Source organism: Rhinoderma darwinii, chromosome 5 (assembly GCF_050947455.1).
Source record: "Rhinoderma darwinii isolate aRhiDar2 chromosome 5, aRhiDar2.hap1, whole genome shotgun sequence".
Classification (NCBI taxonomy): Eukaryota; Metazoa; Chordata; class Amphibia; order Anura; family Rhinodermatidae; genus Rhinoderma; species Rhinoderma darwinii.
In genome coordinates, this window is record NC_134691.1 from 60,140,066 (window position 1) to 60,164,297 (window position 24,232).

The 24,232-nt window shown below is 44.4% G+C and overlaps 1 protein-coding gene across 2 annotated transcripts in view; it reads right to left on the minus strand.

Moving 5' to 3' along the window:
- The window catches only part of LRRCC1 (leucine rich repeat and coiled-coil centrosomal protein 1), a 254,094-nt gene extending 230,680 nt beyond the window's left edge, over positions 1 to 23,414 (minus strand). For both annotated transcript variants that reach the window (XM_075826062.1, XM_075826061.1), the window contains exon 1: positions 23,148 to 23,414. The gene's annotated coding sequence lies outside the window, so the exon portion shown is untranslated. The remainder of the gene's footprint in view (positions 1 to 23,147) is intronic.
- Between the last annotated feature and the right edge of the window lie 818 nt (positions 23,415 to 24,232).

Below are 24,232 nucleotides of genomic sequence, written 5' to 3' on the forward strand. Positions count from 1 at the left end.
AGGTTAATTTTACCAGTGAGAGATAGATTATATAAAAAAAAAAAAGAAAATCACATAGTCAAAATTATATATATTTATTTGCATTTTGCACAGAGAAATAAGTATTTGATCCCTTTGGCAAACAAGACTTAATACTTGGTGGCAAAACCCTTGTTGGCAAGCATAGCAGTCAGACGTTTTTTGTAGTTGATGATGAGGTTTGAACACATGTTAGATGGAATTTTGGCCCTCTCCTCTTTGCAGATCATCTGTAAATCATTAAGATTTCGAGGCTGTCGCTTGGCAACTCGGATCTTCAGCTCCCTCCATAAGTTTTCGATGGGATTAAGGTCTGGAGACTGGCTAGGCCACTCCATGACCTTAATGTGCTTCTTTTTGAGCCACTCTTTTGTTGCCTTGGCTGTATGTTTCGGGTCATTGTCGTGCTGGAACACCCAGCCACGAGCCATTTTTAATGTCCTGGTGGAGGGAAGGAGGTTGTCACTCGGGATTTGACGGTACATGGCTCCATCCATTCTCCCATTGATGCGGTGAAGTAGTCCTGTGCCCTTAGCAGAGAAACACCCCCAAAACATAATGTTTCTACCTCCATGCTTGACAGTGGGGATGGTGTTCTTTGGGTCATAGGCAGCATTTCTCTTCCTCCAAACACGGCGAGTTGAGTTAATGCCAAAGAGCTCAATTTTAGTCTCATCTGACCACAGCACCTTCTCCCAATCACTCTCAGAATCATCCAGATGTTCATTTGCAAGCTTCAGACGGGCCTGTACATGTGCCTTCTTGAGCAGGGGGACCTTGCGGGCACTGCAGGATTTTAATCCATTACGGCGTAATGTGTTACCAATGGTTTTCTTGGTAACTGTGGTCCCAGCTGCCGTGAGATCATTAACAAGTTCCCCCCGTGTAGTTTTCGGCTGAGCTCTCACCTTCCTCAGGATCAAGGATACCCCACGAGGTGAGATTTTACATGGAGCCCCAGATCGATGTCGATTGATAGTCATTTTGTATGTCTTCCATTTTCTTACTATTGCACCAACAGTTGTCTCCTTCTCACCCAGCGTCTTAATTATGGTTTTGTAGCCCACTCCAGCTTTGTGAAGGTCTATGATCTTGTCCCTGACATCCTTAGAAAGCTCTTTGGTCTTGCCCATGTTGTAGAGGTTAGAGTCAGACTGATTAATTGAGTCTGTGGACAGGAGTCTTTTATACAGGTGACCATTTAAGACAGCTGTCTTTAATGCAGGCACCAAGTTGATTTGGAGTGTGTAACTGGTCTGGAGGAGGCTGAACTCTTAATGGTTGGTAGGGGATCAAATACTTATTTCTCTGTGCACAATGCAAATAAATATATATAATTTTGACTATGTGATTTTCTGTTGTTTTTTTTTTGTTATCTATCTCTCACTGCTAAAATTAACCTAGCCTAAAAATTCTAGACTGTTCATGTCTTTGACAGTGGGCAAACTTACAAAATCAGCAAAGGATCAAATACTTATTTCCTTCACTGTATACTTTGTATCATCTTGCTTATGTTTTATGTATGTTTACTTGGCTGGGTCCTGCGTGACTGACCTTGTTTGTTATTTCCATGACATCGATATGATATGTTTTGTTTGTGAAAAACTTTAACCCCTTTCCGCCGAATCACGTACAGTAACGTGATTAAAACTGGTGTCTTACCGCATTTTCACGTTACTGTATGTGATGGAGATGAAGCTGACTCAGGAGCCGAGCCAGCCACATCACCGCCGGGTGACAGCTGTATGTCACAGCTGGCACCCTGAGGTATCGGGCAGGACCGGAGATAGCCATCTGATCCGACCTATTAACCCCTCACATGCTGCATTCAATAGAGATCGCAGAATGTGAGGAGTTTATAGCCACCGTTACCCCAGCAACGTGATCGCTGGGTTGCCAGTGGCTGCAAAGGCGATCGGAGGGCTAATGCTTACCTCCCGGTCCGCCAGTAACGGAATCCTCCTATGCCCCGTCGTCGGCGGGGCCCAGGAGGCTTCCGGTACCATCGGCAAGATGGCGCCGGCTCAGCTTCCAGCTCAGAAGCTGAGCCGGCGTCATCAGCAGTGGGTGTCCGCTGTATGTTACAGCGGACACCCCGATCTATCGCCAGGAACCGGAGCTAGCTCCGATTCCTGGCATTAAACCCTTCGATGCAGCGATCCATTGTGATTGCTGTATCCTAGAGGTTTGTAGCAAACCTGCAGCCTTGCCATGCGATGGCAAGGCTGGCGACTGTTACTATGGCAACAGGAGCCCTAACAATGGACTCCTGTCTGCCATTACGTAAGCTTATTAGGCCCCACCCAGGGGCGGAGCCTGATCGGCTTGCTGTCAGTGAACAACTGACAGTTCCAATACATTGCACTACATAGGTAGTGCAATGTATTAGAACATCAAACAAACAGTTGGACATTCAAGTCCCCTAGTGGGACTAAATAAAAGTGTAAAAAAAGTAAAAGTAAAAGTTGTAACACATACAATAAAAGTTTCAAGTAATAAAATAAAACACAATCGCCATTTTTCCCTTATCAAGTCTTTTATTATAGAAAAAAATAATAAAGCCATACATATTTGGTATCGCTGCGACCTTAACGACCTGAGCTATAAAAATATTATGTTATTTATCCAGCGCAATGAACGCCGTAAAAACAAACCTCAAAAACACAGCCATAATTACAGTTTTTTTGGTCACTGTCTTCCAAAAATTGAAATAAAAAGTGATCAAAAAGTCACATGTATCCAAAAATGGTACGTGTAAAATCTATACCTCGTCTCGCAAAAAACAAGCCCTCATACAGCTCCATCGACGAAAAAATGTAAAAGTTATGGCTCTCACAACATGGCGACAGAAAAATACATTCTCTTTCCAAAAGTAATTTTATTGTGCAAAAAGTTATAAAAAAGTTTTATAAATTAGGTATCGCTGGAATCGTACTGACCCGCAGAATAAAGGTAACATGTAGTTTATAACGCATGGTGAACGCTGTGTAAAAAAAACTAACTAAAAAAACTATGGCAGAATTGCTGTTTTTTTGTCAACTTGCCTCCCAAAAAAAGGATAACAAGTGATCAAAAAGTCGCATGTACCCTAATATGGTACCAATAAAAGCTACAGCTCGTCCCGTAAAAAATGAGCCCTCATACAACTACGTCTATGAAAAAATAAAATAAGTTAAGGCTCCAATAATTCAGGAAAGAAAAATATCCAGTTGTGCCGGCCCGAGGGGAACATTTCTTCTTTTTTCAAAAGGCGATGTATCAAGGCACTAAAATTAGGGAACCAGGAAGGAGAGGGCCCAAACATATCTGCTGGAAGGGTGCCCGTATTATACCAGGACAACACTTTCTCGGCAAAATTCCCCAAACTGCAAAGGTGCAGAGTGTGGACCAAAAGGGGGATGAGGAAGGACATTTATCAGTGCGACACCGGCCTGTGCAGAAAGGATTGATCACAGCGTAACACACATCTATGGATCATTTTATTATTTTTTTTACCTTATTATTATACAACCTGACTATGCCCCTGATGTACTCTGCCCAGCTCACATACGCCCCACATTATAAACGGAAACACCAGTGACACTCCAAACAAAACTATTACCAAGCAAATTCCACGCTCCAAAACCCAAATGGCGATCCCACCCATCTGAGCCCTACAGTGTGCCCAAACAGCAGTTTACTTCCACATATATGGCATCACCATAACCGGGAGAACCCTTTTAACAATTTTTGGGTGTGTGTCCCCAGTGGCACAAGCTGGGCACAACATATTTGACACTGAATTAGCATATCTAGGGAAAATTTTTAATTTGTACCTTCCGCAGCGCAATCATTTATGGAAAAGACACGTGGGGTGAAAATGCTCACTACACCTCTTAATAAATGCCTTGAGGGGTGCAGTTTCCAAAATGGGGTCACTTCTCAGGGGTTTCTTTTATTATTTCACATCAAAGCCTCTGCAATTGTGAACCAATACTTTATATGTCGCCAAATTAGGCCTCAATTTTACATGGTACTCTTTCAGTCCTGAGCCCTGTCGAATGTCCAGGCAAAAGATTAGGGCCACATGTAGGGTGATTCTAAAACAGGGAAACACTGCATAATAATTAAGAGCTGTCTTGTTATGGTGGCACAAGCCGGGCACCACATATTGGCGTATCTAAGGAAAAATTTCCATTATCATTCTCCCACATCGTGTGCACACGAATTTCTGCAAAACACTTGTGGGGTTAACATGCTCACTACACCCTTAGGTGAATACCTTGAGGGTGTTGTTTCCAAAATTGGGTCACTTCTGGGGGGGATCCACTGTTTTGGTCCCACAGGGACTTTGCAAATGCAGCAAAATCTGTACACCAAAAGCAAATGGCGCTCCTTCCCTTCTGAGCCCTGCCGTGTGCCCAAACAGCAGTTTATGACCACGTGTGGGGTATTGCCGTACTCCAGAGAAGTTGCTTTACAAATGTTGGGGTTCTTTTTTTACTTTATTTGTTGAGAAAATTAAACATTTGGAGCTAAAGCTACGTCTCATTGAAGAAAAAGGATTTTTTTTATTTTCACTGCCCAACTCTAATAAGATCTATGAAACACCTGTGGGGGCAAAATGCTCACTACACCCCTAGATGAATTCCTCAAGGGGTGTAGTTTTCTCAATGGAATCACTGTTTTGTCCCCTCAGGGGGCTTTGCAAATGCGACATGGCCTGCGCAAACCATTCCTGCTAAATTTGAGCTCCAAAAGCCAAATAGCACTCTTTCCCTTCTAAGCCCTGCCGTGTGTCCAAACAGCCATTTATTACCACATGTGGGGTATTGTTTTACTCGGGAGAAATTGCTTTACAAATGTTGTGGTGCTATTTCTCCTTTAGTCCTTGTGGAAATTAGAAAAAATTAGCTAAACCTACATTTTCTTTGAAAGAATGTAGATTTTAATTTTCATGGCCCATTTTCAATAATTTCTTCAAAAAAACCTGTGGGGTCAAAATGCTCACTACACCTCTAGATCGATTCCTCAAGGGGTGTAGTTTTCTCAATGGAGTCACTTTTTTGGCATTTTCACTGTTTTGGTCCCTTAGGGGCTTTGCAAATGCGACATGGCCTGCGCAAACCATTTCTGCTAAATTTGAGCTCCAAAAGCCAAATGGCGCTCTTTCCCTTCTAAGCTCCGCCGTGTGTCCAAACATCCGTTTATAACCACATGTGGGGTATTGTTTTACTCGGGAGAAATTGCTTTACAAATGTTGCTTTTTCTCCTTTAGTCCTCGTGGAAATTAGAAAAAATTAGCTAAACCTACATTTTCTTTGAAAGAATGTCGATTTTCATTTTCACGGCCTACTTCCAATATTTCTGCAAAAAACCTGCGGAGTCAAAATGCTCACTATACCCCTATATAATTTCCTCAAGGGGTGTAGTTTCCCAAATAGGGTCACTTTTGGTGGACTTCCACTGTTTTGGCACCGAAAGAGCCCTTGAAACCTGACATGGTGCCTAAAATATTTTCTAATAAAAAGGAGGCCCAAAATCCACTATGTGCTCCTTTGCTTCGGAGGCCGGTGCTTCAGTCCATTACCACACTAGGGCCACATGTGGGATATTTCTAAAAACTGCAGAATCTGGGAAATAAATATTGAGTTGCGTTTCTCTGGTAAAAACTTCTGTGTTACAAAAAAAATAGATTAAAAATGAATTTCTGCAAAAAAATAATGAAATTTGAAAATTTCACCTCTATGTTGCTTTAATTCCTGTGAAACGTTTAAAGGGTTAAGAAACGTTCTAAATGCTGTTTTGAATACTTTGAGGGGTGAAGATTTTAAAATGGGGAGACTTTTTAGCGGTTTCTAATATATAAGGCCCTAAAAGCCATTTCACAACTGACCTGGCCCCTGTAAAAATAGCCTTTTGAAATTTTCTTGAAAATGTGAGAAATTGCTGCTAAAGTTCTAAGCCTTGTGACGTCATAGAAAAATAAAAGGACATTCAAAAAACAATGCCAATCTAAAGTAGACATATGGGGGATGTTAATTAGCAACAATTTTGTGTGGTAAAACTGCCTGTCTTACAAGCAGATACATTTACATTTAGAAAAATGCTAATTTTTGCAATTTTTCACAAAATTTGGGTGTTTTTCACTGGTAAATATTGAATTTATCAACCACATTTTTCCACTATCATAAAGTCCAATGTGTCACGAGAAAACAATCTCAGAATCGCTTTGATAGGTAAAAGCATTCCGGAGTTTTTACCACATAAAGTGAAATATGTCAGATTTGAAAAAATGGGTCTGGTCCTGAAGGCCAAAATGAGCTTGGTCCTGAAGGGGTTAATAAAACTTGATTAAGCATAAAAAAATTTATTTCAACAATATGTCATTTTTTGATGATAGATTCTTAAAACTATTTAAAAAAAGAATAAAATTCAACATTTCTGTTGTTTCTTTTCTTTTATGAGTTTTTTTATTAACAGTAATGTATACCATTAAAGTGGAAAAGAGAAAAGCTTTTAAAGGGAAATATTTATCCCCCCTCTGTTGAGATCCATTGCTGTTTTGTCTTTAAAAAATGGAAGGGAAAATGTGAAATGCTTAAAAAAATGTATATTATAAAATAATAATAACACCAAAAAAAATAAGCTTCATGAATCATGATCATAATTTTTTTTTACTTCTTATACTCCATTGTGGGTGGCCTTAGTTGTTCATGTTATTGATTTCTATCATCTTCATGCACATGTCAAAAAATACTTTGCTCACCTACTGTAATTGCCTCTTTTCATGCCTTTCATCTCATTAATCTTAAGGAATAACCATTACGTGCAGATCACAATTGTGTTTGTATCAAGACTGAGAGAGATAATAATAAATACACCGCCACTCGGTGCTATATACATTGATGGCTGTAATTTACAACAACACAGGTGTATGATCCAGTAAGACTGAAACTGAGGGGAACAAAGTAAGAACTCTATCACACCACGTTTACGGGCTACATAAGAAGGTTATGTTAGAAGTATTCATCCATATCCTGTTATATTCACAAAGGTTTCTATGGGGAAAATGTATAGCAAAGAAGTTTTCTTTTGGCATATATTGAACAAGCCTTTATTTTATTTTCCCTATATAGAATAAATACTTTAGGCTTCTACATGAGTCATTACTGCAAAACTATATAAGCTACTGTACACTTTTTTTTTTAACAATTAAAGGGGTTGTCCAGGAGTGAAAAGAATATGTTTAATAAAAGAAAAGAAAACACATTATTTACTTGTTAAAACCCCTGCCACTCCATTGGCCCCCCTCCAGTCTTTGGTTACAGCCAGTTACTGGCATACTTACTGGCATCGTTGCTGCGGCCAGAAATTGGCTGCAATAGTCACGTACTGGTACGGCACGTCACAGATCTTGGCATGTAAACAAAAACTGGGGTATCCTCGAGCATAAGCACTGGAGAGACGGGGGCATTTATCAAGTGAATAAAATGTTTTTTTGTTATTTTATTGCAAATTCTGCTGCTCAGTCCATTCAACCATTGTATTACTGCTGTCAATGTTTACAGCAATAAGAGAGGGGGACTCCTTTTGCCCCGATCTTCAGCCTGGAAAATCTCTATTGACGGTTATAAGGGATGGTCCTGGGCTTAACAAAGGCCCCCAGGGTTATCTTGAGACAGTCCCTGTTTGGGCGTAACTGAGGTACGCATTTTACATTCACAGGCAATATTGTATTGAATTACATACAGTAGGTATTCCAATGTATAATAATAAAATAGTTACATTTTAAAGTAAAAATAAATAAACTTAAATAGAATTATCTACAAAAAAAAAATCTCTGACTGACGGCTCATTATCATTTGGACAGGACGGGTAGGGTGGTGGATGAAGATGAGTTGTAGGAGGAAACCTATGTTAGGACTTACAGAGAAAAGAGATGTTTGCATATCCTTTATATTGAAGTGGATGTAGTTTGTTTAATGCTATAGCAACTAATAATAAGTAAAAGCAGTTAAGACAATAAATTATTATTTTTATAGCAGTATTCGTAGAGAGGTAAAGTTGAATGCAAAATATATTATTTAGGTGAAGGTGGAATGATTTGCCAGTAATGAAATAAAAAACGAGGATGGGTAAACTTTAAAGGGAATGTGTCGCAAATTAAACCTTTTTTTTTAAGTGTCGTTACTTATTTCTATTATATTTTTTACGTTTTTTGCTGTATTTTTATTTTTTTTCCGTATGGTGGAAAGTATTAAAAATTAAATAATAATTTGACATGTTTTCCAATATTGGCCACCAGGGGGAGCACTTCCCAGAATTACAGCAAGGTGAATAAGGCAAAGCAACCTGACTCACAGCTGCTGTAAATGTGGGAGGGAACCTCACCCCCCTCTCACAAGCCAGGAAAAGGTGTCTTCAAATTGCTAAGCAGTGTCCGGCAGTCATTTTGGGTGTGATTCTGCAGCTGGAAGAAGTTATAGGACACACCAAAAGGCTAAGTGTATGTTCACACGCTTACTAACAAAAGGAAAACAGCTCCTGATTTTCAGCCATTTTTTAATCAAACTCGCGTTTTTTTAACGGCCGATTTTGGAGCTGTTTTTCTATAAAGTCAATGAAAAATGGCTCCAAAAACATCCCAAGAAGTGATGTGCACTTCATTTTGGTCGGGCGTCTTTTTACATGCCGTTTTTGGAAAACTACCACGTAAAAAATGCCCTGTCGGAACAGAACGCTGTATTTCCCATTGAAACCAATGGGCAGATGCTTGTAGGCGTTCTGCTTCCGATTTTTAAGCTGAAAACATTGTGTGTGAACATACCCTTAGGGTATGTGCACACGCTAACTGCATTTACGTCTGAAATGACGGAGCTGTTTTCAGGAGAAAACAGCTCCGTCATTTCAGACGTAATTGCTCGTTTTGCGAGGCGTCAATTACGGCCGTAATTTGGAGCTGTTCTTCATTGAATTCAATGAAGAACGGCTCAAATTATGTCCCAAGAAGTGTCCTGCACTTCTTTGCCGAGGCTGTTATTTTACGCGCCGTCTTTTGACAGCGACGCGTAAAATTACAGGTCGTCGGCACAGTACGTCGGCAAACCCATTCAAATGAATGGGCAGATGCTTGCCGACGTATTGGAGCCGTCTTTTCAGGCATAAATCGAGGCGTAAAACGCCTCGTTTATGCCTGAAAATAGGTCGTGTGAACCCAGCCTTAGAATGATGAAAGTGAAGTGAATGACTTTTCAGTTGACCGGTTCACACGCCGTGTATTTGACATTTTTTTTCTTTTGCACATTTTATGTGCAAAAAAACACATAAAAAAACGCTTGATTACACTTGAATTTGCGTGTTTGGGGGATTTGTGTGTGTGTGGGGGGGGGGTGAGGGTGCTCGTCGCTGATTCTTCAAAACAGCTGATAAGCGGCTATGAAGTATCAGCGGCGCCCGTGCACACTCCTCTCTGCCACACACACACACACACGGGAAAAGTCTTAAAGGGGTCGTCCAGGAAAACATGGCGCCGCACCTGTCCTCAGGTCGTGTGTGGTATTACAGCTGTCCTATTCACTTCAATGGAGGTGAACTGCAATACCAGACACAACCTGAGGACAGGTGCGGCGCTGTGTCTTCAATCCGGACACCCCTTCTGTCCTGAGATGACCCGACGGGGGAGGCGGGTGTCAGAGCCACCCACCGCCATCACTGCAGACAGAACCACAAAACTACGCCATGAGGGCAGGACTTGTCCTGAGTGCACTGTCTCTTGTTATGGACAGATTTATAGTCACATGAACCCCGTCTGATGAATCGGTAACCTAGGTCCAATCACATGACAGAGGGGGTCACCAAAAACCCTGTGCACCCTCAGCCCGTCCATCCAGCACTTTCCTGGTTATATCTGCGTCTGGGAAAGCTGGGTGACCACCATTACCCCTCCTACTGGAGTGTTTAGGGATGTGACTAATGAACCTCTCACACTCCAGTGGGAGGGGTAATGGTGGTCACCCAGCTTTCCCAGACCCCTGAATGGTAAATCTCTCTAGTTGTGCTGAGACTGTTTGGGGATGTGACTAATGAACCTCTCAGTCTCAGCACAATTAGAGAGATTTATCGTTCAGGGGTCTGGGAAAGCTGGGTGACCACCATTACCCCCTCCTACTGGAGTGTGAGAGGTTCATTAGTCACATCCCCAAACACACTCCAGTAGGAGAGGTAATGGTGGTCACCCAGCTTTCCCAGACCCCTGAACGGTAAATCTCTCTAGTTGTGCTGAGACTGTTTGGGGATGTGACTAATGAACGTCTCAGTCTCAGCACAATTAGAGAGATTTATCGTTCAGGAGTCTGGGAAAGCTGGATGACCACCATTACCCCTCCTACTGGAGTGTGTTTGGGGATGTGACTAATGAACCTCTCACACTCCAGTAGGAGGGGTAATGGTGGTCACCCAGCTTTCCCAGACCCCTGAACGGTAAATCTCTTTAGTTGTGCTGAGACTGTTTGGGAATGTGACTAATTAACCTCTCAGTCTCAGCACAACTAAAGAGATTTATCGTTCAGGGGTCTGGGAAAGCTGGGTGACCACCATTACTCCTACTAGAGTGTGTTTGGGGATGTGACTAATGAAACTCTCAGTCTCAGCACAACTAGAGAGATTTATCGTTCAGGGGTCTGGGAAAGCTGGGTGACCACCATTACCCCTCCTAGTGGAGTGTGTTTGAGGATGTGACTAATGAACCTCTCACACTCCAGTAGGAGGGGTAATGGTGGTCACCCAGCTTTCCCAGACCCCTGAACGATAAATCTCTCTAATTGTGCTGAGACTGAGAGGTTCATTAGTCACATCCCCAAACAGTTTCAGCACAACTAGAGATTTATCGTTTAGGGCTTTCCCAGTACAGTTGCATCATGTGTCCTTCATACAAGGGGGGGGCCGTTAGGGGGGGGCCGTCAGGGTGGGGGCCGTTAGGGGGGGCCGTCGGGGGGGGGGAGGCCTGTCGGGGGTTACGAGAGCGGCGGTCTGTGAGATAGAGAGTGGGACATGCAGAGACGCAGACCTTACATGCAGTGCAGCTGGTCTTCAAGATGGTGCCTGCTCTCTCCCTGCAAACAGCTGCTCTGCTCTGTGTGACTCTGACCTGCATCTGCGCAGTACAGAGCCAGAGAGCAAAGTCAATGGAACGGCTCCCGTTCATTGACTCCTATGCACTGTAGCTTCCGTATTCCATCTCTGTATGTGTCGTTAATCGACACATACAGAGATGAAAAACAAAATGGCAGCCCCCATAGTGAAGTAAAAGTTAGAAAAAAGTAAAACACAAACACACAAATAAACAAAATTTATTTTAATAACATACTAAAAGCAATATTATATAAAAAAAAAAAAAAACGCGACGCCCGTCCCCCAAGCCAGTGCTTCTTAGTTCTAATGTTGTTAGTGGGACATACAGAAATTAAAACATCAGATTAGATAGAAAAAAACAGGAGGAACTTAGTTTTCAAAATGTTGAGTTTAAGGTACAGAGAGATATAGCCGACAGATACTTACTGGCAGCAGGTGATGTTGTGTTATCATTGTGTTACTATTGTCGGGGCTGATTTGTAATTTCTGGGGCATCAAGCAAAGTTATGTCTGAAGGCCCTCAGTGCCCCCTTCACAGAAATGAATCCCCCTTAGTACCCCCCACAGTAGTGATGCCCCATTAGTGCCCCCCAAACAGTAGAAATGCCTTTTTAGTGGCCCCTACAAAGTAATAATGCCCCGTTACTTCCCCCCACACAGTGATGCCTGTCACAATCTGTGGGTATGTGGATCCACTGGGCCGCACCGCCGTAGCAGGATAGAATGTGGCCAAACTAGTGTGCCAAGTATATACAAAGTCCAGCTCAGGCGTACCTGTGATAGTCCAGACAGTAGCAACGGCTAGGCACAGATGGAATCTTGACGGCAGGTGATGCAAACGAGACAGATGACACCAGACGTGGTGTAACACAGCAGATGTGGCAGAACTAGACTTCAACACTATAGCGGGTACAGGAACAACTACAGGATACAGGTAGCAGGGCACAGACTGACATGGGAATTTTCACAGACTGACATGGGAATACTAACAACGCTCAGGCGATGAGCAAAGGGGTAGGGCCCTTCTTATAGTCCAGGATGATCATGGGCTAATTGCTGATGTTTTACATGTGCACGCACTGGCCTTTTAAGGCTGGGCGCCAGCGTGCGCGTGCACCCTGCAAGACACAGCAGTGTGGAGCGGAAGTGAGCGCCGGCGTCTCCTTGGGAGGAGATGCGGGCCAGCGCTCACCAGACCATGGCCGTCGAGGGGTGAGTAATCCTGACGGTCCATGGCCATGGATGTTACAGTATCCCCCTCTTACGCCCCCTCTTTTTGGTACCAAAGAGAGCGAGGAACTTCTTAATGCGGGTAGGAGCATTGAGGTTCTCTTCTAGCTCAATGGACCTCTCCTCAGGAGCAAACCCTCTCCAGTCCACCAAATAGAAAGTCCTTCCTCCTACCTTTTTGCAGTCCAGGATCTTGTTCACCTCAAACACATCAGATGAACCGCTGGGAGCAACTGCGGGACTGAGAGTCTTACTGTAGCAGTTCAGGACCACTGGTTTCAGGAGGGACACATGACAGGAGTTGGGGATTCTGAGGGTAGAAGGCAGCCGAAGCTTATAGGAGACAGGGTTTAACTGTTGTAGTATCTCAAAGGGTCAGAGGAACCTGGGCGCAAACTTGTTCGAAGGCACCTTTAAACGAATATTCCAGGAGGACAGACAGATTTTGGTACCCGGAAGATACTGAGGCGGCTTTCTTCTCCTTATATCCGCTCTTCGCTTCATGCGATCGACTGCTAGCAAAATAGAGGACAGGGTCTGTTGCCAGATTTGCATAAAGTCCCCAAATGCATAGTCAGCAGCGGGTATCTGAGATGTAGCCGACACAGGAAGAGGGACTCTAGGATGTTGACTGTACACAATGTAGAATGGTGTGGAAGTGGTGGACTCACTTGTGTGATTGTTGTATGAGAACTCGGCCCTTGGAAGAAGCTGTACCCATTTATCATGCTGCATGGAGATGAAGTGGCAGAGATAATTCTCCATGATCTGGTTAATCCTCTCTACTTGACCAGTAGACTGGGGGTGATGAGCTAAGAAAAAAAACAATTTCACATCCAGGAGTCTACAGAGGGCTCTCCAGAATCTCGAGGTGACGGGGCAAGCCATGCAAATGGAAGATGTGCTGGATAAAGAGATTTGCCAGTCGAGGAGCAGGAGGAAGACCGGTCAGTGGGATAAAATGTGCCATCTTTGAGAACTGTTCCACCACCTCCCAAACAGTGTTGCATCCTGCTGAGGGAGGAAGGTCTGTGGCAAAGTCCATCACAATGTGCTACCCAAAGATGTTGTGGACTTTGTTTCTTCCTGCACTATGTGTGTGCTTCTAACAAGGTTGCTTACAACAAAGTCCACAACATCTTTGGGAAGCGTGGGCCACCAGAAATGATGAGTAATCAGGTCTCGGGTCTTACGTACACCAGTGTGCCCAGCCAGTTTAGAGCTGTGTCCCCAGCGGAGAATTCTTCTCCTGTCTGCCAACCGAACAAAAGTCCTCCCCCGAGGGATGTCTCTAACTTGCAAAGGATTGGCAGTGACAATGCAGGACGGGTCTATGATACTTTGAAGGGACTCCACCGTGTCATCCATCTCAAACGACATGGACAGGACATCAGCCCTCATGTTCTTGTCAGCGGGACGGTAGTGAAGCACAAATTGGAAACGGGTGAAGAATAGAGACCACCCGGCTTGACAGGGGTTTAATCGCGGAGCCGACTGGAGATAGGTGAGGTTCTTGTGGTCAGTATATATCAGGATGGGGTGAAGCTGTGCCCTCTAGCAGATGTCCCCACTCCTCCAGAGCCAATGCAGAGAAAAAAAGTCTCGAGTAATAGCCACATACTACTGCCTTTCCTCTGGAGCTCCTCTGGAACAGAAGTGAACCTGCACCAACAGAAGAAGCTTCCACCTCCAATGAGAACTGCCAAGACATGTCAGGATGATGGAGGATCGAGGCAGAAGTGAAGGCTTTCTTGAGTCTATGAAATGCAGATTCTGCCTCAGTAGTCCACACCTTGGCGTTCACAGGATAGACATGGGAGCCGTCAGTGATGAGACGTTTGGGATAAACTGCCGGTAGAAGTTGGCAAATCCCTAAAAACACAGTATGGACCTCAGGCCTTGAGGACGTGGCCATTCCAGAACGGACTTTACCTTCTCACGGTCCATCTTGAGACCTTGATCCAAGATTATGTAGTCTAGGAAGGGCAAAGAATTTCTCTCGAAGACGCACTTCTTCAGCTTATCATACAGACGATTCTCCCTTAATCGCAGTAGCATTTGACGAACATGCCTCTGATGAGTCGTCAGATCTGGAGAGAAAATCAAAATATCATCGAGATAGACAACAACAGTGACTTAGAGGAGATCTCGGAATATATCATTGACGAATTCCTGGAGGACCGCGGGAGAGTTACACAGTCCGAAGGGAATCACCAGGTATTCGTAGTGCCCGTCTTGGGTGTTGAACGCCGTCTTCCACTCGTCACCTTGACGGATTTGGATCAAATTGTAAGCCCCACGCAGGTCTAGTTTCTAAAAAATCCTGGCTCCTCGTATACGGTCAAACAGTTTGATATTAGTGGCAACGGGTATTTTTTCTTTACCGTGATCTGGTTGAGACCATGGTAGTCAATGCAAGGTCGAAGAGATCTGTCTTTCTTTTCAACGATGAAGAACCCAGCCCCGGCTGGGGAGGAAGACTTTCGTATGATATCCCTCTCCAAAATCTCCTTGACATAGGCCGACATGGATTGAGTCTCTGGCAAGGAGAGAGGATATACCTGTCCACGGGGAAGAGAAGCATTAGGAACAAGTTCAATGAGGCATTCATAAGCCCGGTGTGGGGCAGCGTCTCAACCTCCCTCTTTCTGAAGACATCTGCAAACTGGGTGAAATGATGGGGTAGTCCTTCCAATGACTGAGGCAGAGGAGGCTGGACAGGATGGATCTGCAACAGACAGTGATTGAGACATTTGGAGCCCCATTGGAGAGCCTCTCCGGAAATTCCAGTCCAGGACTGGGGCATGTAGTCGAAGCCAAGGCAGGCCCAGCAGAACAGGATTGACGACTTTGGGCAAAATAAGAAACAAAATGAGTTCCGAATGAATGGCTCCAACATGGAGCTTCAGCGGCTTGGTCTCAGATAGAATTGGATTGGGCAGAGACAGTCCATTCACCAAGGAAACAACCAGGGGTGTCTCCAAGAGAACCGTTGGCAACTGGAGCTGATGCACTAAGTCCTGTTGGATCAAGTTTACTTCGGACCCGGAGACCAGGTAGGCAGAGATCCGGTGTGTCTTCTCACCGGACACTATGGTCACTGGAATGGACAATTTGGGAGAGAGTTTATTATGTAGTCCTTTTCCTTCTAGGGTTGCCTCTCCAACCGATCCTAGGCTCTGTTTTTTTTTAGGCTTTTGGGGACACAGACGCACAAAATGGCCTCTGAGGCCGCAATACAGACAGGGTCCCGAAGTGCGTCTTTGCTGTTTCTCCTGCACAGACAACTTGAGATGGTCTATTTGTGTAGGCTCCTTTGGTTGAACAGCTGATGAGGGTGTTGCCAGCCTGGGCAATCTCCTGACCCAGTGAATCTCTGGAGACCGTTCCTGGATCCTCATTTCAATCCGGGTCGCTAGCAGGATGAGGTCAACTAGGGTAGAGGTTAGATCTCGAGTCGCAAGCTCGTCTTTGATATTGTAGGAAAGACCTTACCAGAATGTAGCCACTAAGGCTTCATTGTTCCAGATCAGCTCTGCTGCCGGCGTATGGAACTGAATGGCGTACTCGCCCACGGAGTTGTCTCTTTGGCGTAGGGTCAGCAGGGATGCAGCCGCTGAAGAGACTCGCCCAGATTTCTCAAATACAGTGCAGAAAGTCCGTAGGAAACACCATAGGTCACGGGTCGCGGTCCCTGTCTTTCCCAGATGGGGTTCGCCCATGCCAGGGGCTTGTCAGTAGGGAGAGAAACTATAAATGCGACCCTTGCGCGATCAGAAGGAAATGCACTGGCATGTAGAGTGAAGCGAATCTGACACTAATTCAGAAATCCCCTGCAGGTCCTCGCGTCTCCATTGTAATGGGGAGGCAATGGCAGAGAAAATAGAGAACCTGTACTGCCAGGAGGTGTAGGAGGAGGAGGAGCAGGAGCAATAGGAGCAGGTGCCGGGAAGGTTGCAGCTTGCGTATCCATCCGATGCGCAATAATGTTCACTGCCTGGAGGAGTTGGTCCTGTTGTGACCAAAGGTCACTCATTTCTGTCAGCATGGCTTGTGACGTCGTCGCGGTGTTGGGTTGACCAGCGGGTTCCATGGCCTAAACGTACTGTCACGATCTGTGGGTATGTGGACCCACTGGGCCGCACCACCGTAGCGGGATAGCAGCTGGCCAAACAACAGTGTGCCAAGAATATACAAAGTCCAGCACAGGGGTACGTGTGATAGTCCAGACAGTAGCAATGGCTAGGCACAGATGGGATCTTGACGGCAGGTGATGAAGACGAGACAGATGACACCAGACATGGTGTAACACAGCAGACGTGGCAGAACTAGACTTCAACTCTTTAGTGGGCACAGGAACAACTACAACACAGGATATAGGTAGCAGGACACGGGTACAATGGGAACAAGGTAAACACGAAGGGACCATTTGCAAATACTAACATGGGAATACTAACAACGCTCAGGCAATGAGCAAAGGGGCAGGGCCCTTCTTATAGTCCTGTGTGATCATGGGCTAATTGCTGATGTTTTATATGTGCCTGCACTGACCCTTTGAGGCCGGGTGTGAGCGTGCGCGCACACCCTACGTTACACAGCAGAGTGAAGCGGAAGTGAGCGCTGGCGTCTCCTGGGGAGGAGATGCGGGCCAGCGCTCACCAGACCATGGCTGCGGCCGTCGAGGGGTGAGTAATCCCGATGATCTGCGGCCATGGATGTTACAATGCCCCTTAGTGACCCCTACAAAGTAGCAATGCCCTGATTGTGCCCCCACACAGTGATGCCCCTTAGTGACCCCCACAAAGTAGTAATGCCCTGTTTGTGCCCCCCCCCACACATTACTGATGCTCCCTTAGCCTTAGTGCCTCCCCATACAGAAATACTGCCCCTTAACATAAAAAAAGTATTACTCACCTAGCCCCGTATCAGCAGCCTATTCTTCAGGTCTCTTCTGGCCTGTACAGTCAGCACCTGGTGCAGGCTGGCGCGTTGATGTCATTGCGCCGTCTGCGTCGAGGTCAGGGGTCAGTAAGTAAATGGTGGAGCAGGGTGCTGGCAACTCTCTCCTCCACCATTAAGTTCAATTGTGTCTACATCCTGAGAACGCAGCTACAATTAAAAGTTTGTGCCTGCATTCTAGGGATGCAGATACAGTTTAAAGTGTTGCCGGGTGTTTTATTTACACCACTGTCCACAATAGTATCTACGTTCTGAGGATGCAGATACAGTTGAAAGTGGTGGCGCTCTCAGGAGGCTCGACAGGGGCCCCCTTACTTCTGACGGCCCAACGCAATAGCGTTGGTTGCGTGGTGGTAAAATCCGCCACTGACTAATGTATTACGGTACGCTATTGACAGTCGTTCATATACATAGTAATAACACAAGCATCAGGTGTGGGTTGTCCCATTAGGACCCCCTGTCTATATGCCCTATTAGTGAATGGGTTCTTCTTGATCTTGGTCTTTGGCTCAGTCTATTATGATTGTCTAACACCTTCACCCACTGGCTTAGTGATTTACAGAACTATTACACCAACATCTACCCATATACTGTAGATAGGTGCCAATTAATATCCATACCAATATATGTAGAAATGTGTTTAATATGTTAACAACACAACAATTCAAAAATAAAATTGAACCAAAACAGTAGTGCCCTTAGAAATGATTGTCTCCTACAGAGTTGTGCCTCAGCAGATATTCCCCGCACAGTAGAGTTTAGGTTTATTTTAGTTGATACCAGTTCCTCTATTGATCAATTTTGATTTCGGCATTTTTCTCAGTTGACAATTTACTGAATGTTGTGCTTGAGAAGTCAGACAAATACTTTAAGACCAGCAGATACTTTACCAGCAATATCCAACCTAATGCTGTGGTGTCTTGGTGTTCTGCGATATTATGTCCGGCACAACGTTCCTAAGTGAAAGATGCCTGTGAAGGACCCAATAGGGATTCAGTCCTCCCAAATCTTTTTCACCAGTCTACGGTACCTATTAGTGGGCAAATTATACCCAGCATGGAAGTGTGTATGTAAGGGATATGAAGTTTTGTACAGTCAACAGATAATGGGCACTGTTATTTCTATTACTCTATAAGGAAAGTCTTGGCCTCTTAAGGATCATAGATTTTCACAGTTTTCCTTGAAAGAGCGTTGTTTTGAACCAAATGAACATGAAGTTTTTTTTTAAAGTTTCAATGTTGAGTTTTCAGAATGGTTTTTACAATTTTACTTCACTGCTTAAATATTCCACTTGTTCTTTGGTCTTAGTTGACAACTACATGTAATATTCCTCCATTATGGATATTCATCTCCCACAATTTAATAATAACAGCTTCACCCATTCCCTCCTATTTATCTCCGTTGCTCTGTAATGTTACTTGGCCACTCACACTTTTTCAGAGTTGTGTCGCCTTTCACCAGCCGCTCCTGCCCTGACAGCTCCACAGTGGTGACATGAGATAAGGTCAGTGATTGGCTTCAATTTTGACACATCAGCACTGTGACCAAGTAAACAAAGACTGATGGGGACCATACAATAGAATGCGCCATGCATAGGATGCCATGCAAAAAAAATGTATACCCCATAGTATGCATTTTTTTTGCAGTTGCCCAACGTATAGGAAAGCGCAGCAGAATTTCCTATATTGTTTAGTTAAAAAAAGTTATAACCTGCATAGGGGGTGCCTAAAAAGGCAACCCTCTTTTGGCATCCATCTGGTTTATAGGCCCTTATAGCACATATGCCCAACATACAATGGAAAAACTTCAATGTGAACATATCTAAAGCAAATACTGTAGGTGGGGAGTGGGGCTATCCTAAGCTATCAATGTTAAAGACAAGCTATGTATAATTTAAAACAAAAATCTGATTTACCTGTTGCCTGCGCCTGCGAATAACACATTCGTCATTAGAATGACACACAGAACTGATTTCAACTTGATATTTAAAATAGTGAATACAATTTTATCATTATGTACTTTATGTTCTGATTTTGGGCTGTCACTTGCTCTACACAATGTAATTATCTAAATGAAATACAACTCTTCTCAGACGATTATCATTATAGAGGTTTTAAAAGGCAGTTACCAAAAAAGAATAAAATTGTCTTATGTTATTGTGACCTTTTATAAGCAACCATATTCTGTAAAAATAATGATTCCTCATGACATTTGATAATGGTAACAAAATGTTGGTCTTTAGTCTTCAAATACCCAGCAGTTAGTCTGGAGGACAAAACAAAAAGCATAATAAAACATCTATAGATGGTACAGCTCTTTCAAAAAAAATAAAAAAATAAAAGACCAATAAATCCCCAGAAAATAGGTTTTTAAGTTATAGTTTTCTGTCTTTTTTTTCTGCCATTTCTTAGTTATTTCTGTTTCTGGGAAAACTAATAGACAACATTTACAGCTCCTTTAGGGGTTATCATTCAGCTTTCCCAGACTCTCAAATAGCAAATCTACCAAGGCATACACACAACAAGGGAAATTTCTATCAAAAAGTTATTTCCACCATTAGGAGTGATGGAATCGCTAGGATAGAGGCGTAGCTAGGTTCTCCTGAACCACGGGCAAAGATTCAGATTGGCGCCCCCCAACTTCTTTCCTGACATTTTCTTCCCCCTCGACATGTTTGCTTTCTCTACCAATCAATGAGGTGAATTTTTTTTAATGTAACCCGAGCATAAAACCATTTGTACACTTTACAAGCAATACAGTTATATAAGGGAGTTGCCATAACAATAAATTAAAGAGAATAAATTAAAGAGGTCACACACAGCACCCTTGTAGATAGCACCACACACAGCCCCCTGTAGATAGTGCCACACAGCCCCCATTGTAGATGGTGCCACACAGCCCCCCTTGTAGATAGTGCCACAGAGCCCCCCTGTAGATGGTGCCACACAGCCCTCCCTTGTAGATGATGCCACACAGCCAACATTGTAGATTATGCCACACAGCCCTCCCTTGCAGACGGTGCCACATAGACCTCCCTTGTAGATGGTGCCACACAGCCCCCTTATAGATGGTGCCACACAGCCCCCCTTGCAGATGGTGCCACATAGCTCCCCCTTGTACAGTAGATGATGCCACACAGCCCCGCCCTTGTAGATGGTGCCACACAGTCCCCATTGCAGATGGTGCCACATAGCCCCCTTGTAGCTGGTCCCACACAGCCCCCCATGCAGATTGTGCCAGACAGCCCACCTGTAGATGGTGCCACACATTTGTTTTGATTCATTGTCATTTTACATTGTTTTTTATTCCCCAATTGTTAAACTCTGCGGAATATGTTGGTGCTTAGAGGTTATTATTAAGTGATGGACTTCAGAGCTAATTAAGTGCTGCAGCTCCTTCACAGTATTTTACAACCGCTGTGCGGAGAACTGCAACACAGCCCCATTCACTTGAATGGAGCTGTGTTGCAGTTTCCTGCACAGCAGGTAGACTAAAGCAGCGCTATGCAGGGGAAAAATCGAAGAGAATTCGGTCCCTTTATTTTTTGGTTCAGTGGTGGATCTAGAGGTTGGGTTCCCATCAATTATAAAGTGTTGGCGTATCCTAGCTATATGCCATAACATGGGTATACCCCTTTAACAACACTTTTAGTATATTCTGCAGAAATATTTTTTTTATCTGGGTCTTCTCACAAATGACATTTATCAACTATCCACAGGATAGTTGCTAAATGTATGATCGCTGGGGGCCCCACTGCTGGTGTTTCCACCGATGACTAAAACGGTGTTCCCAAGTCCCCCCTTCCTCCTTACCACGTGACTAGGGTGAAGAGGAATATGAATGGAGCGGCGTGCGGAAATAGGCGAGCGTTGTTCTATGCTGTCTTCGTAGACGTTGAATGGAGGCGCAGAGTGCATCCTCAACCACCGCTCCTTTCAAACTTCTCCTCACTGTGATCATGTGGTGAGGAAGAACAGGATCCCTGTTCTAGTAATATGGTTGTGGTCCCTGTAATGGGGCCCCCCGCAATCATACATTTTAACCTCTGAATTTTGGGAAACATTTTTGAGGTTGCGATGAGCTAACCAATTATTCTAAGCTGTTGTACAGTTATGCAATGTAATATTTGAACAGATCACCATGCTCCGCCTTCATGGGTTCTCGCATTTACTGATAAAACAGCAACAAAATCAAATTGAAATGGATAACTGCCAAAAAATGCTGTAACTTTTATATTTCTAACTGTGAATTACTTTACTCTTTTAAATTGGAATAAGTCATGTTAAATACTTTAAAAATCACCTGTCAGTTATTAAAATAGAAAGCAATGACTTCCTCCTCCGCACTCAGTAGAATATTTATCGCTAATCTCATTTTGTACTTCTCACAGGGTAAATGTTTGTGATAAAAAATTCAAGACCTGTTCACATGATACATGGCTACTTTAAAAAAAAAAAAAAAAAAGAAGCTTCATGTCTGATGTCCGATGTCCCTAGTGTCTCGTGTAGGTTTTTGGATATTAAAATATCCGGCAAATTTGTCCTGAGCCATTGCATAGCAACAATCCAGGAATGCACTGGGTGACAGCTGCAAAACTTCTCAGTAATCTGTGTATTCCACTGTTTTCACAAAATCTCCTCCATGCTGCTACCTTTTTCATGTAGATGATAAAGTTATTGCCAACCAATCATTTCTGCACCCTCCCTGCAGTGGGCTGGATTTTACACACTGCTTGTGACATGCATGGGGCACGGTCCGCAGCCTCTCCTGTGCCTTAAACCTAATTTGTGGATGTTCATCAACCTGTTCATAGTTTTGAACAACCTATATAACTATAGCTTTTGCTAGATATGATCGAGCCACACCTGCCTATGTAATGCCTGGGCAAGGCATAATGGACATGTAGTTACCTAAGCTAGTTATAGGAGGAACTACCGTGGTAGGAATGAAATGAACAAGACACACCTCCTGTTGGGCAACTTCTTTACTGTAGCGAGCAAATAACAACAATTTCTTCTCTATGGAGCAGACAGGAATCCTGAGGTTGAGGACTTCGATCCCGCTGGAAGTCCCCCGGAGAGAGGTTGTGCCTGACCCCACGTTGCCGGCTTGGCTAAGGATACGCCGCTGTCAGTCACGGCGGGAGCTACCCACTACTGACAGCCTATCCTAGGGTAAGAGTCACACTCTCGGCCCACGGATCGCGTCGTGGGAATCAGCGACTAACGTACCTACTAGCACCGTCACAGGTCCTTGCGGAGCTATCCGTAACCTTTCATGACAACCCTCTCTCTCCTCAGTCGGTAGTCCGAACGGTGGACCCCTAGGACGCAACTGAACTGGCGGGCTGACGCTAAGGGTTACACGAAGTCCAGCTAATAGTCCAACAAAGTCCCGTCAACCCGACCGTTCCTTCTGTCTGCTCCTATTCCAACAAGATTCATAAACAACAGTTCCATGCAAGTATTACATGCGGTGCTCTAGCTATAACCGTTCCATGCAAGGGTTACATGCGGTGCTTTATCTATAACAGTTCCATGCAAGGGTTCCATGCGGTGCTTTACCTATAACCGTTCCATGCAAGAGTGGCAGGTGGTGCTAGGACACGCAGAGGCACTGGCGCGGTGAATGAGATAGCAAGTCCTCTGCCTTTGGGCTTTTCTCAGAAAGGGTTGTTTGTCCCTTTTGAGACTATTCTCTTGGGAGTAAGGTGGCGGTAGTTAGCGAGGGATGTCACGTCCTGAAACGGTCACGGACTAGGACACGGGCCCTTTGGTTAGGCGGGAATCTAGTTCTTGGTCAGGGGTCTTAAGGTCTGGGCACGGTACCTGTGGCTGTTGGCACACTCCTTGTGCTTTGGCCGGTCCTCTATGCTCCTCCAGGATTTCCTCTGAAACACCCGTGCTGTCCTTCTTCCTCTTATCCTCAGGCTGCAGCTGGGAGCCCACGTGCTGTCAGGCTCCTGCCTTCTCTATTCCGGTGCCTTTCCTGCACCTCTCACTTCTCACTTCCTTCTTCTCTCTTGTTCCTCTCTGTCCTGCTCCTTCTTCACCCACTCTGGCTTCCGCTCTCCTCCTCTCCCTTTTTTGCGCCACTCACTGCTCCGCCCCTCTTGCTTGCCGCGCTTCCCCTCCTCTTTCCAGTCTCGCCGCCCGAGAGTTCGCCCTGCTCTTTGTTCGGCGCAGGCGTCATGGCTGTCGGCAGTGCGGCCGTTGCCATGACGCCCAAGACGCTCCTTCGTCCGGAGCTGCAGCCACTTCAGCCGCCCGACAGCTCATGTCCCTGCACTGTCCTCCGGAGAGAGGTAAGCAGGGACGCACCCTTACACTCTACCTGCGGACAGTGATGTAAAGAATAAAGATAGCAGACAGAAACTCTTCCAAACACCAAGTTAAAGGTTGCATATGGATAATAGAAGTTCTCCTAATATGATACGTTTTAGTAAACTGCTTGTGTTTTTCCAACTAATTAGTTTATTGACTTATTTCATGCCTAATAAGCTATCAACTCGTTTATTAAATCTACAAACTAAATTGAAAATTTCACTTGTATATCATAATGGACCATCTTGTTGCTAGGCTCTAAGATCTTGTTAGGCAGCACTAAGTTGTAGCAATACCCATATGACAATCAGCCCTGCATGACAAAATGTAATCATAAAGGGTAGACTCGGAGCTTCACATCAGGCAGTGCCATATTTACGAGCTCCACGCAGTGGGTAAATAAGCAGATAAAATTATATTAGTCTCACCACTCCATGTGGTTTCAATTCTGCATGATCGTCTTTGTTTTTACCTGCCTCAGCGTCCTAACTGAACGATAATTTTCTCCGCCACTGTGACTATGGATAGTTGTAAGGGTCAAATCTTTCAGACTTCGCTGTTTTTCTTTTGCTCAGCAAATCCACCGCTGG